The sequence below is a fragment of the Rhinolophus sinicus genome, linkage group LG10, assembly GCF_036562045.2.
Source record: "Rhinolophus sinicus isolate RSC01 linkage group LG10, ASM3656204v1, whole genome shotgun sequence".
Lineage (NCBI taxonomy): Eukaryota > Metazoa > Chordata > Mammalia > Chiroptera > Rhinolophidae > Rhinolophus > Rhinolophus sinicus.
Window position 1 is genome coordinate 15,785,919 of NC_133759.1, and position 15,204 is coordinate 15,801,122.

The 15,204-nt window shown below is 34.5% G+C and overlaps 1 protein-coding gene across 1 annotated transcript in view; it reads right to left on the reverse strand.

Moving 5' to 3' along the window:
* Window positions 1-15,204, reverse strand: part of ARPP21 (cAMP regulated phosphoprotein 21) — a 422,242-nt gene extending 407,038 nt beyond the window's left edge. Inside the window, exon 1 of the mRNA XM_074312647.1 lies at window positions 15,182-15,204. The gene's annotated coding sequence lies outside the window, so the exon portion shown is untranslated. The remainder of the gene's footprint in view (window positions 1-15,181) is intronic.

The window sequence follows — 15,204 nt, forward strand, 5'->3', positions numbered from 1 at the left end:
ACGCATTGCCTAACAGAATGATGAACTACATGTCCTCCTTTAATCTTGCCCTGTAGATAGATCCCTTCAGCCTTTGAGTTATTTTCTTAATCTTCTAAGGACTCAATTGAAAAAGCTTCTCTCTACAGTAGCCTGCCCCAGGTGCCCTGGAAAATAGGAACCTTGGGCATAGTACTTGATCTGGAGGGGCTCACATAAACAACATACTTCAAATACGTATGCTATTGTACGATTAAATTCCCTTATCACAAATTTATTTGCTTGATACCATCACTGACCCTTTGAGACAGGTAGAACAAGAATTAACACCCTCTTTTATTAATAGCAATACATGGCCTTGGGGAGTGTGTGCGTTGTCCAAGACATGCAGCTACTAAGCTACTCAAACCAAATACTTTGACTCAAAGTCCAGTGAATTCTGTACTTTTGAGTCCAGACTCTTGAATCTACCCATTATTTTTGCATTGATTTCCAGTTGGTAGATGTGCAACCCAAGTGTAAGTGGCTATCGCCTAGTAGGCACACTTTCAAGTGCCAGGATCTGAGATCTTTTCATAAAACTAACTTGAGTCTCAATAGGACTAGCACAGACATAGATACATGTAGACCCAGGGCCAGTAATTGTCTTTCTCAGGTAAAAATAAGTAGGCATACATGTTAATCTCCCAAGAATTCTACGTTACCTCATAGTTTTCTTATGTTCCTGTTTTTACTCTTTATTCCTATGTCAACGTATATATTCAAAGACAGCACCCCTAAGGATTTTATTACCACAGTCTTTGAGTCCACTTATTTAAAATAAGCCTTAAAATGTAAACATTCCATATATAAAAAAATCAGTATTCTTAGGATCAACAACACAGATTGACTGTGCATTAGTGTTTTGTTACTGGAGTGTCACAGCGGGGAATGGATGAACCCTCTGCTTCTTCATATTTCCCACTTTGTCAGCAATTTGTTTTGGAGGACATTTCTTGGGGCTCTTGGCTTCAACTTCAGAGTTGAACCCAAAGCACATCAATCTTGGCCACATTCACGCCACTGGTTTATGCATACAAGTATCTCTCCCCATTGGATACATCATGAATACATCACCGATCCTTTGTATGGGATTCAAATATTTGTCGCATGTGCTAAGTATACAGAAATTAATCTGACACAAGGAAATGAAAACAGAAAGCCCTGAGGACACACTGCATGCCAGGTCAGGCCTAACAAGTGTCTCTTCTCACCCTGGCCCATGCACGCCCAATCCTAGTCTGAGCTTCTCTGAAAGGACAGACAAAAAAGGCATGTGCCAGTAGTTTATTTTAGGAAGTACTTCAAGGGAACAGGAATGGGGAAAAGGCAAGTAAGAAAGAAGGAAAGAGAGAAAGCTAGTGCAAGCGTGCATTGTTGAACTTGTCACTGCTCTGGCAGTGGGAGCTCAATTCTGCTGGATTCCTCTCAACATTCATATATAAGTTGCCTCAGGATTTTCTGCTCCAGAAATGAAGCATTTATTTGCTAGCTCTCATGCCCCATTGGTCAGACTTGCCAAAAGAGGTGTTAAATCCCTCACATTTCTATATGTGCGCATGAATTCCTGCAGATCTCTGGATATGGTCCTTGAGAAGGTTTGTGGATGAAATATATACACTTGGACAGCTAAGACAAAATATTGCCAATTTACCCTCCATAAAATTGGCTATTGCAGCAATGGATGGAGGAAAGGGAAATTGAGAGAATGTGAAGTGTGGCACAAGAAGTAACAGACATGGTGTCAAATAATACAGAAGCCTGAAGTAGAGACAGTTACTCAGCTGGATGACAGTTTGGTGGACCTTATGGAGAAGTATTAAATGTGTGGTTGAACTACAATGTTTGCGTGATCCCTTACACGCTTGAGTTCGTGAATACAGACACATCACCATCTCCTTCTGACTCCCAAACTCACTCATTATTTCATAATCCTTAGTTGTTCTTTTTTCACTGTTTCAGGTAGTTTCTGCTTCTTGAGTGTCAGCTTTCATCCTAGTGACTTTTTCATGAGCATCATTCTCAACTAGACCCTTCAGAAGCATTTTGCACATTAGCGTCGTAGGAATTGCTCAGGTCTAAGGGAGCATTTCCTCTACCATTAATTATAGTTGGTCATGAACAGGTGTCACTTCCCTGAGATGCCGATTCCATACTTGAAAATGTATCTTTTACAATTACAATGTTTTAAATGGGTGAGAGAGCCTAACATGCAGTAGGCACTTAATGGACATATTTCATTATCTCTTTACATTGATGTTATCAATTCTGAGGACAACATTTGGTAGCAGTCTCTCCCATTAATCTTCAGATTTCAGTAAAACGTGTTACCCAGAGTTACACAAGGAATGACCAATATAACACATATCAGTGTCTCTCCAAGGTAACTAGGGAATTGTAGAGTGGAAAAGGAATGCAGAGATACCTGGCTATCTCTTTCACCTTCTCAGTACCTTCTCTCTTCTCTGCCATCATTAAAATGGAAATAAGATTGGACAAAGCCTAATCTTTATCATTTACTAGCCATCTGCATGAATTATGCTGTCCTTGTTGCCCTCGTCTGACAGTTTTCATTTCAGGAAAATGTGTTAGTGGCAGCAAGGCAATCTGGGCAGATTATGTAAGTGACATTTTAAGTCATTGGGTGAAATACTTTTCCAATGTGTTAGGTCATAAGTCAATGCTGAGGTCATATCAAAATGTTTGGTCAACTCAGTAAACGACGTGAACAATGCAGATAAATAACATCATGGGGACAACATTTCCAGATAATTTACTGAATCGTTGAGTGGCATGATTGATTTTTTGGTTTTCTATAGACATAGTGTCTTGTTTTGTATCTTTACCACTACAATAATAGGGGAGAAATCCATTTCTTTTTGGAAGACTATTATTAGTTGAATGCAGAAATCAATCATTTACAGTTAGAAAATCTGGATTCTTGTCCTGCAAAATTCTAACCATGGTCCAGTCAATAAACCTTTTTATGACTCAGTTTCCTCAATTGTATCACAAGATGGGGATGATAAATCTAATATTACTAAATTGCTCTCTCACAGCATTAGTATAAGGATCACATAGAATAAGGTAAGAAAAAGTGTTTTGTAAACAGACAAATATATTTAACAAAGCATTTTGCTTTTCCATTAATTGTCAATGTGTTTGTATTCTCAATTGGACTTTTGAGGAGTTGGACTGTGTTCTACTTATCTTTTAATGCCCATTGCCTAACCATATTGCCTGGCACACAAAACTATTTTCAATTAAAGAACACTGCTAAGTAATTGCATTGCTTTCTTAATTTTAAACATTTTTTAAAGTTCATGCTGTTCCATAGGATCATGGAGAGTGCACTGATTCCCACTTGTTTTCAGACCGACAGAAAAGGATGCCAGCGAGGAGAAAAATGTGTCCTTTGTGATCACACCATGCAAGTACGACAGCCCAGATTCACCACCTCTCCCCATTTTTTCTAAGGAATATTTAACTTTCCTTATTCACAAAAATTGCATAGTTGACTCCCTTTATTTCATGATTTCTAAATAAATTAGTAAAGTTAATACACAATTTCTCTTAGGTCACAATCCATACCATTAGACCTGCTTATGTTAATTGTGCCATAAATATTTCCTCTTCACCAACTAGATACTAGTACAAACATGTGCCTTTTTCTGGTACGTCACATACAATATTCTGTGTTAAAATGAGTTCAAAAAACCAACTTCTTGGCTTTTTTGTGTTGATTTGCCTTTTAGGTTCATCCTATTTATGTCTCTTCCTCTTATCACACTCTTAACACTCATCACTGTTCTGGCACCAACAACTTGCACACAAATGCAAATCCCGTATCTCTTGTTACAGGAATCCTGCTTCTTTGCCTGGTCAGTTCTCATCATGTGGCCTAAAAACCTCATTATCATAATTGGTTTCTTCTTACCCATCACCAATTTCACCAAATAGAAGTTACTAGGATTTATTATTTGTTGACACACTTTTATCCACTCTAGTCTGTCGCTTCTTGAAACAAAGGTACCATGTTTTGTTTATTATTATTTTCTATCTCCGTCACACTGTCTCACAGAAAACCGACACTTGCTATAGGAAACATTCAATTTTGGCAGGATGAATAAATCAATTTATCCAACTGCTAATATCTCTTCCCTGGTCCTTTTGTTTTTCCTCCCACTCCCACTGTGGCATGCATTTTGAAACTGTTAGACTTCTCACTGGCGTCCTTATCTATGACATTCCCTTCTCCAACCTAGTCGGCAAAACACTGTCAATTTAATATTTTCCTGAACCATGCCCTAGAACAAGCAATTTCCCATTTTTCAGAGTGATGGACTTCTTAGGGTGATAACACTTTAATGTACCTCGTTCCCTTTCCTCACTCCAATTTTCCAGTTAATTTCAGAGTTGACAATGCTCCTGGGCCTTCCACAGATGCCTAAACAGAAACCCCTGCTGGGCCCGCCTACAGAAATGGGCTCTGAAGCAATGTCAACACCACCATTGAGAATGGGAACAAATGCATTAAATAGCTTGGTACCCTGTGGGTTATCTCCCCACTCCACTAGCATCAGATCTGCCATTTCATGTGCTCTGGGCATGGGCACTGCTCATTGAGATGAACAGCAGTAAACTGCAATGGGGATATTTTAATTTACAGATTAGTTTGCGGTCATTTTGAGGTCAGCCTAAATATTCCACTGACACTGACCCCCACATAATAAAACCAAGAAGGAGGCCACTAGATTGATACATATGACACTTATAGTATGTTAGGTGTCCCTTGATTTGTTTCTTAGATTATCTGATTTCCAAGAAAAACAGGCCATTGCTTTTTTACAGAATGTGGTAGATACCATTTCAGCTCTCTCAAGTTTGCCAGCAGTGCACTGTTACAAACATCTTTTGAGTACTTACTATGTGTAAGCTAGATACTTTCAAAAAGAGTATTTTCCAAACAATCTATTTGTCTTCGTATAAAATTGGTTTAGTTATGTTCTCTAATCTACTATATATTATTATTTTACAAACTATTTCCCCTCCTCTGCCTCTTTCTGTTTGTATGCTGTATATTAAATGTTTTATTTATCAAGCCTGGCAAATAACAAGTGCCAATATTAATTACTGAAAATCTGCATCCTGGATGTTTGATAGCACAGTTGGCAGGCTCTTGTGGATTACAAATTATCTTTCAGTTACATGTACACAGTGCTATACCAATAGGTCTAAGCACTCAGAGGGTGCCACACGACCTGCTTTGAGCAAGAATTGGTTGATATATTATGAAGACTACAGTGGGCCTGGACTCAGAAGGGCTAGATTTAAACCTAGCTAGTAGCACTGGCATTTATCAGCAGAATGAACTTGAGCAAGCTCACTGAGAGTCTCGTTTCCACTCTATCTATCCATCTCAGAAAGCTATTGCGCTAAGGAAGCATAATGTATTTGAAAGTGTGTGGTGACATGGGTTGTTTATCTTCTCTTGAGATTCTACAGGAACCATAAATCACAGTATCTCTCTGTATCCCTCTTCTCTGTCCTCAGAGGTGGGTAGCTGGACCAGGTTTAGCCAATTAGCCTGTCTCAGTTGTTTTTTTTCTGTTGTTGTTGTTTTTTGTTTTTTTTCCCCCCTCCCCTCTTCTCATTGATGTGTTCAGGATGGAGAAATTCACTGGGGCTCTTTATTCCAGAACTACTTGTGAAGTCTGAAATGTTCTATTTCTGCATTGTCCAACACGGTCACCACTAGACAAGTGTGGCTATTAAGAAATTGAAATGTGACATGGACTAGTGCAACTGAGAAACTGAATCTTAAATGAAATTTAAATTTAAATAACCACCTATGGCTAGAGGCTACCCTACTGGGTAGTGCAGGTATACAGTTTTCCATTCATTATTTTGTTATTTGTTCTTTGTTACCCTTCTAGAGACATGTTTTAAAGCTTTCTTTCTCTGTGTCCTGTTTAAATAGTCCTTAAAATACCTGTTCTTTGGAGATTTTAAGTAACTTAACTGTGAAAACACCTTTGCCTGGAACTATTTTTTAACTTATCTAATATATTTTGTAATTATTGATTTGGTTATATTTTCTTTTCTATCTGGAGTCATTTATTTTTTTTTGTCATACATGTTTCCTGAGAAATCATCTATTTTATACAGACTTTCAAATTGAATGCATGACTGTGAAGAATTCTTCCTGTTATCTCTTTCCATAGTCTTACTCTGCATGTGATTATTTCTGCATTCTCAGTTTTCATTCTGTAAATTGTTTTATCCTTCTTTTGATTTACTTAGTGACAGGTATTATTGCTTTGTTTTCCTCAGAGTTAACTGTATTTTAAATTATTTATGCTATAATATCTTGTTTATAAATAAATCAAAATTGGTTATTTATATTTACTAATTCCTTCCTCCTTTTTTCTTTCTTTTTGCATTTCAAACAAATTGAATTTACTATTTTCCAAATTTCCATTCTTTCTTTCTTAGTTATATCACACCACGTTTTAGACATACGACATTTGTCTCATACAATGTATCTGGACTTTAATTACTCTCATAACATTTTAATGTCAGGACCTCTGCCTAATATTTGTTTGCATTTGCCATATGTGTCTTTGCCAATACTTATTTTCAATAATAATGCATGACGTTCTCTTACATGGATCACTTTCACAAAACAAGAATAACTTCTCATAAGAACATTTTTCCCATGTACTTTACCAATTTTTCAGCTTACTGAAAAATTGTAAAAAACAAAAACATAAAACAGAGTTAACTTGATTTCCTTTGTGTCTCTTTTGTCATGTTTGTCTATTGTTTACACTTTCTTTCCTTTTGTTTCATCTTTTAGCCATTTGCAATTTATAGAGTCTAATTTTAGTTTATTACTAGTTTTTTTTACATTTTTAATGATAGACTGAAATCCCTATTTCTTAGTTTAACAATTATTAATAGAATAATCTCCTACTATGAAAAGAAATAAGCACATTTAAATTTATTTAACGTGCTATTTTCTTCTGCCCATGTTATTGGTACTCTGCATTCTTTTACACACATATTTTCTTTTTTATTATGTTATGTAGCTTTTCATTAAATATTTATTATACTTACATTGTCTCTTTATTATACTTCAACAAATCTTACCTTCAGTTTAAAAAAAAAAAAAGAGATCATAAACTTACCACCCTTTCTTCAGGCATCTATTCATTCTAGACATTTATAGTGCAGCCCCTCCAACCCCCTTTGTCAGACGCTACTCTAGGCATGGGGATACAACAGTGAGCAGCAAGACAGAAGATAATGAAATCCTGGAATTTACACTGGGGAGGGGAGAAATTAGCAAATAACCAAATAAACAAAGAAGATGTCTGATATTATCATAGACTATGTAGAATGTAACACATGGAAAAATGCTAGTCAGTCATGGTTCCTTTAGGGGGGTGATTAAGGGAAGCTGTTTAGAATTAGATTGCATGACAAGACCCAACTTACGACAGAAAAGAATATTTTAGTCAGCTTTGCAAAATACGAGGGATGAGCATCTTAGTCCGAGGGAAAACAGATATTGTACTAATAGCATTTTATTGATTCTATCTATGATTGAATTAGCTATTGTGCATTTGCCCATTTCCTTTTAATTCTGTCACTCCTATGTTCCACATATTTGGAAAGTTGTTAAGCATGTACATATTTGGGTAAATATATCTTCTTGATAAATTGACTTTGTCTAGAATTTTAACTTCATTAATATTAAGAATGTCAAATTGGTTTTCATGTTTTTAAAAAATATATATCCTTTTCCATATTTTTATTTTCCTTCCACGTGAGTCATTAAGGTGTGGGTTCTATACAAATCATATTGGGTTTTATCTTTTAACCAGTCTAACAATCTCTGCATTTAATTGCAGTACCGAGCCTATTTACATTTGAGGTGATGTCGATGTTTTTGTAATTTAATATATCATCTTGAATATTTTTTCACTTGTCCATTCTATCTCTTGTTTCTTTTTTTTCCATTATTTTATGCCTTCATTTGGCTTAATTATTTTAACATTTTATTTTAATACATCTACTACTTTTTTTGTTTATTACATTGTGTGTATATGTGTTTTAAGTGTCTTACCTACAGACTACAATATGTATCTTCACTTATTTCAGTTTACTTAGAATTCCTATTGTACAATTCTTTGTAAAGTGTAAGAAATTTTCAGTGATGTAATGCTATCCTCCTATCCCTGTTCTTTGTATTATTACCATGAGCTTTTCATTTATGTATGTTATACATAACAAAATAGTTATTAATTTCAGCTTGAAATTCTCAGTTGTCACATAAAGAGATAAAAACATAACACTATATATTTTATATTTAGTTACATATTTGTCATGTTCTTTCTCATTCCTTTTTATAGATCCAAGTTTCTATACAGTGAATTGCCTTTGTCAGCAAAACTTGCTTTAGCATTTACTGTAGTTTAGGTCAGATGCCAATACATTCTCTAAGCATTTCTTTACTTGAAAATGCTTTTATTTAATCTTATTTAAAGGATATTTTCACTCCATATAGAATTCTGGGTTGCCTTTTTTTTTTTTTTTGGAGTTTTAACTGGTACTCTGTTGTGTCCTTGCCTCTATTGTTTCTGATGAGAAGTCAAACTTAATCATACCATTATTACTTCTATGCAGTCTTTCTTGGTTTGCTTTTGATTTTTTTTTCTTTGAGTTTGACTTTTTGCATATTTATGCCTAGATATAGTTTCAATTCCTGTGTAGTTTATATTTTTCACCCAGACTGCAAAATTCTCCAACACTGTGTGTGTGTGTGTGTGTGTGTGTGTGCGTGCACGTGTATTTAACTTTCTTCTCTTTCTGGAACTCTGGTTACCTTTATATAGATCACTTCATATTGTACACTGATCACCAATGTCCTGTCCATTTTCAGCAATGTTTTGTGTGTGTGTGTGTTCTTTAGGTTGTCTCCTAATTCTTGATTTTCTTCTGCCTTCCATAATTTTCTGTTAAATAAATTAAGTGAATTTTACATTTTAATTATTGTACTTTCATTTCTAGAATTTCCATTTCACCTTCTTAAAATGTCTTTTCTAATTTATTCCTTCTGATCACTCATTACAACTTTCTTTAACATGCTAACCATACATTTATTAGCTGTTTTTAAAGCTGTTGAAGCTATTTCCAACTTCTGTATGATACTGGAGTCTATTCTATTGACTTTTGAAAAATTAATAATTGGCCAAGTTTCCTACCACTATCATATTTAATATTTTTATTGTATGCTTAAAATTATGGATGATATGCTGTAGACAGTTTGAAATTACCTATCTTTTCTTACAGGGTGGTTGTTTTTGGTAAATTATTGGCAGACATTTTCATCCCTGTCAGCTTTGGTTTGATTTATATGTGTGAATCTACTTTGTTTTTACTTCCGCCCTCGAACGAGCACTGTGCAAGCTGTGGTACCTCTGCACAGGTCTCTGTCCCCAGAACATCCTGCTAATGACACCGCCTTCAAAAATGTCTTCCCTGGCCTTATCACATGTATTTCATCTACCTCAGTATATTCTACTCCTGATTGATTGATCTTGTTTACCATTGCATCCTGAACAACAGGTAGTTCCTGGCCTAATTTTAAGTATTCAATAAATACTTGCCAAATTAATTATTCAACTTTCAATATAGAGATCTTACAGTTCTCTATCGTAAATAGACAATGCTCAAATCATCACACAAGTAATACCAACACAACTGCTGTGTTAGGTATTCTGAAAGACAGGCACATAATCTCTGAGAATGACATAAGAAATGGATGGAGAACTTTTTTTTTTTTTTAGGGAAATGAGGTTTTTAAGTATAGTCAAATGATAAATATCAATTTACCCTGTTTAAAGGAGTAGGGACACTTATCATAAACAGAGAGAAGCGTGTGGAAGAACAGAGGTTTCTATAAGAAAACAGCTTTTTCATTTTCCCCCTTAGATTGCCCTCTTCTCCTTCGTTCCAACTAACTTGAGACTATCTTTGAAAGCTTTGAAGATTTTCTTCAATTCTTTTGCCTCAGACAACTGCTTTTGGTGAGGGGAGTAAGGAGAATCTCATCAAATATAACTTACACTTTTATTTATTTTGTTTATTTTTGTCAAATTGGGGAGAGAGAAGTTTTATAATTCTGTATCACTTTCACCATCATTTTCAAGACAGATGTGATATACTAATGAAATACTAATGAAAATAGAGGGAAAATGTGGCTAAATTTCCATCAATAAACAATTAGGCACATTATGATATACAATAATGGAAGGGAATTCTAGTTATCAATTAACATCATTCCTTCCTTATTAAAAAATAGTTTTCCTGAATGCAGTAATGTGTCCAGCTCAATTTGTTTCCAAATCATAGCAACATAACACAGTTTTTGAAGTTTTACTGAAATATAATTGACATAGAATATTGTATTAGTTTAAGGTATACAACATAATGATTTGATATATGAATATATTGACATAGCATGTTTTGGGCCACAAGATTTAAGTGATGGTTTTTAGATTCTGGAAATTCTCTTTAAAGAGAGCAAAAGGGGAGCAGACTCTATCTCTTTTGGTTGCCTCCTTTGTTTCTTTCTCTTGCCAGGAACATGTGTCTGGTGGCTGGAATTGCATCTAACATTTTCTTATTTAAAAAATAACAGATAAAACAATCAGATTAAAAAATGGGCAGAGAACCTGAACAGACACTTCTCCCAAGAATACATACAAATGGCCAACAAATACAAAAAGATGCTCAACTTCACTAGATATAAGGGAAATACAAATAAAAACCACAATGTGATACCACCTCATACCTGTTAAGAATGGCCATTATTAATAAGACAAGTAATAATAAGTGTTAGAGAGGCTGTGGAGAGAAAGGAACCTGCCTACACTGCTGGTGGGAATGTAAATTGGCGCAGTCACTATGAGAAACAGTATGGAGCTGCCCCAAAAAATTAAGAATAGAATTATCATATGATATAGCAATCTCTCTTCTGGGTATCTACCCAAAAAGTCTGAAAACATTTATTCATGAAGGTATATGCACCCCTATGTTCATTGCAGCAGCATTCACGGTGGCCAAGACATTGAAATAATCAAAGTGTCTTTTGATAGACAATTGGATTAAGGTGATGTGTTACATATATACAATAGAATATGATTTAGCCATAAGAAAAGATGAAATACTGCCATTTGGACAACATAGATGGATCTTGAGATTATCATGCTAAGCGAAACAAATCAGACAGAAAAAGTTAAGAATCATGATTTCACTCATATGGAGGATAAAAAACAAAGCAACAAATGAATATTACAAACAAAGAAGCAAAAACTCATAGATATAGACAACAGTTTAGTGGTTCCCAAAGGGAAAGGGGGGAGGGAAGGAGGTAGAAGAGGGTAAAGGGGATGAAATATATGGTGATGGAAGGAGATTTGACTGTGGGCAATGAACACACAATGTGATATATAGATGATATATTATAGAATTGTACACTTGAAACCTATACAATTTTATTAATCAATGTCACCCCAATCAATTTAATAAAAACAGAAATAACAGCTAAGAGAATCAATTTGTTCTAAGAAGCATTTGAGTTACAGAATCATAGACTGCAACTTCCCACCTTCAAAGATCTATTTCCAAGAGAAAAAAATAAAGCCTTGCCTTATTAAATCACTGGTTTTATGTGTGTGCAGGGTTGGGGAGAGTGTTATCTGCAGCTAAATGAAAGTTCCTGTCTAATACAACCTATTTAATGAAATAATTTTTTAATGTACCCTTTAATCAAGTTGATGTGCACTTACATTCTCTGTAAGCACAATGTGCCCATAACAAACTTGTAATAAAATATGGGTGAAAACCCTAACATATGACAGTACCTTTTTAATTTTTTTTAATTATTATTATTTATAATTGCATGGAGATAGATAGAGAGATAGATTGATTGACCAATCAGTCGATAGGTCTGGGAGGCAGGTAATCACTTTTTTACCACTTAATAGTATTTTTACTTTTGACTATTTGTCCCATTATTTATTGGTTAGAGCATGAATAACCCTTGCAATTAGAGTGAGAACTTTTGTCAAGGGCTGCCTGAGGAGTATCCATGACTGTCAGTTCTATAAACCTGTCCTCTGATTCACCTATTTTTTGATGTTGAAATGGCAATGGCAATGGTGGGGGGTGGGAGAAGCGGGTAAGGGGGATCAAATATATGGTGATGGAAGGAGAACTGACTCTGGGTGGTGAACACACAATGGGATTTATAGATGATGTAATACAGAATTGTACACCTGAAATCTATGTAATTTTACTAACAATTGTCACCCCAATAAATTTTAAAAATAAATTTAAAAAAAAAGAAATGGCAATGAATAGGTGAGGGAGATTACAGGCCAGTTTTATACATGAATCATTTATGGTTTGGGGCACCAGTTGGTAATAGCTGCTTCTCTGTTTCACTAAGGGTCTTATCTGTTATTAATATGTTCTTTTTACCTTGCTTGGTGATAAAACCAACAGTCAGGAATCAGTGATGTTGTGGCTCTGCTTTGTAAATGCAGTTACTAAAAATAAAGTGATCGTATGTACCAGTCTGCTTGGGATATTACTAAGCTTCACTTGTCCAAGAGAAATTATTACTGGTCCACATTTCACTTTCAAACATGTCTATTCTGGACAATGAATTACATGAGCATTCACATTATAGTAGATTCTAACGTTTAATTAGAACTCAGCTGGAAACACTGACTTATCTCCAAGTACTTGAATTCAGATTTGTTCCTCCATGAAATTTATACAATACACTCAGGATGAATATGGACACACAATGTTCCTTGGAGACTTCCACTTACCAGAAAAGGGGAATTCTGCCTCTTAAATGCACTTTTAGTTGTATACTCAAAAGTCATTACCGAACGCCTTTACATTCCATATCTGTCTTAGTAAACACAGTGGAAAATCCAAGAATTTCTCCAATCTCCCTCTAATATAGACAGAGATATATTATCAATTTTTGGCCAATGAAAAGTAAGGGAAGGTCTTCTGGGACTATTTTTATTTTCTGATAATAGAAGAGAGAATCATGTGATGATTTGCTTTCACTGTCTTAGTATCTGTCCTGTTTCTAGCCTTTGGATGTGGTGCTGATACGTAGAGCTATGGAAATCATCTTAAAACAGCAAGGGCCTACAGATACAAGAAATAAAAACTGAGATCCTGAGGATGGTAGAGTAGAAGCCAAGCAAAGGACTCCTTAGAGATACTCATTAGCTACTTTTCCAAATACGAAATTCTTTAATTCCAGACTATCTCTTACATAAAATAACATTTTTTGTTATTATTAAGTCACTTTTATTTGGGTGTTCTGTTACGTGTCATGAAAAAAATAAATAACTGAAAGTACTGTATGGGAATGAATCAAGTAGAACACATCATGGGTCTATGGTATAATTAGGTTTTAAATAAACTTTAGCATCTCCACTTAAAAGAAATAGGTGGAAACCCAAAAGAATTATTATTCATTGTACATCTTGTTTTATGACCTGCACTCTAGGATAAAGCTATCTCTTTTTGCCTCTCTCTTTCTTTTCTCCTTTATGTAGCTCTTCACTATACAAAGCACAGATATATACGGACATCTGAGCTATACACTGTCAATTTTAGAAAGGGATACAGTGGAAAGAGAAATTTAATTGGACAAAGGGGGAACCCATAAGTAATCAATAGAGAGTGAAGTGAAGAATACCTGTCTAAAGAAACAAATGTATGATAATTAGGCCAATTATCCTAGATGTAGTTCATCAGCTTGTAGTGATAAAGGCCATTAATGAGCTTTGTCACTGGCAGTATTACTTTCTAATCTTAATCCTTTTTAGGGTTATTAGCTTTAATGCTACTTGCACAGAAATAAGTTAATTTATACTGAAATTAAATTGAAAAATAACAAGTAATAATTGTGACATTTGAGAGGTAACTTATAAAGTTTCTATCTTGTTGACAAAATTTACTGAAGGCAGTACAAAAATTCCAAGGCTCTAAAAATTTTAGCAGATGGAGGAGATTCAGTAAAAGAGAAACATTTGTTAAAAGAAACATTTACATTCTTGGGAAAGTCACTCAATTTATAGTCAATATCATTTAATGAAGTGGCGGATAGCTATTTTATACTTCAGATGTCAGCACACTATGTTCTGTCTGCCATCAAGAAAATTCTGCAAGAAGTTCAACATTTGAAGGAGAGTCACTAAACATAACAACTGCTCAATACCCAGACATGCAGTACGAAGAAATTTGTACAAATTTAATAGAATCTTGAATTATGGCTTCTTTCAGCCTTATTCAACCAGAGTTCTTCATAAGAGCTTCAGAACACAGAAAACCATTAGAGTGACAACTTCTTAAGTTCTCCTAAGGATAGCACACACTAGTTAGTGCCTTATGGAAATGTAACTAACTTAAAAATTGATCACAAATAGAATGACTTAAAAATCAGAAATAATTGGAAACTAAGCCATATACTTCTAAATGAAAAATGGATGAAAGATTAACTAATAATAATATCAGACAATATTTTAAACATTGAATTCAGTAAAAGAAAAGTACTATAGAGGAAAAATTTGGAAAAAAGTTAATGATGTACTTAGAAGGAAATACATGGCCTTAAATGCATATATTATATTATAAAAGGAGAAAGTTTTAAAGCATCAATCACCCATGGAAGTTAGAAATAGAGTAGCAAATTAAACTTAAACAGAAAGAAGAAAATAATATAGAATTCAGTATTAATAAAATATAGAACAACACTAGAAAAGACCATCAAAACCAACTGATTACGTTCCAAAAGATTACTAAAAGCCATAAACCTTGACAAGACAGATTTTTTTTTTAAGTGACTGATACCAGGAATAAAAATAGAAGCATGAATATCAATTCTACCAACATTAAAAAGATGCAAAAATATTATGAAGCATGGTAGTGCATTTGAAAATTGACCAAAAAACTAAATTCCAGGAATTAATATAAGAATAAATAAAATATCAACTTATTTTACAACTATTTGATTCTACAATTGAGTCATTCCAACATAGAAATATGCATGCTTACATACCTTAAGTGGTAACTTCTACCAAA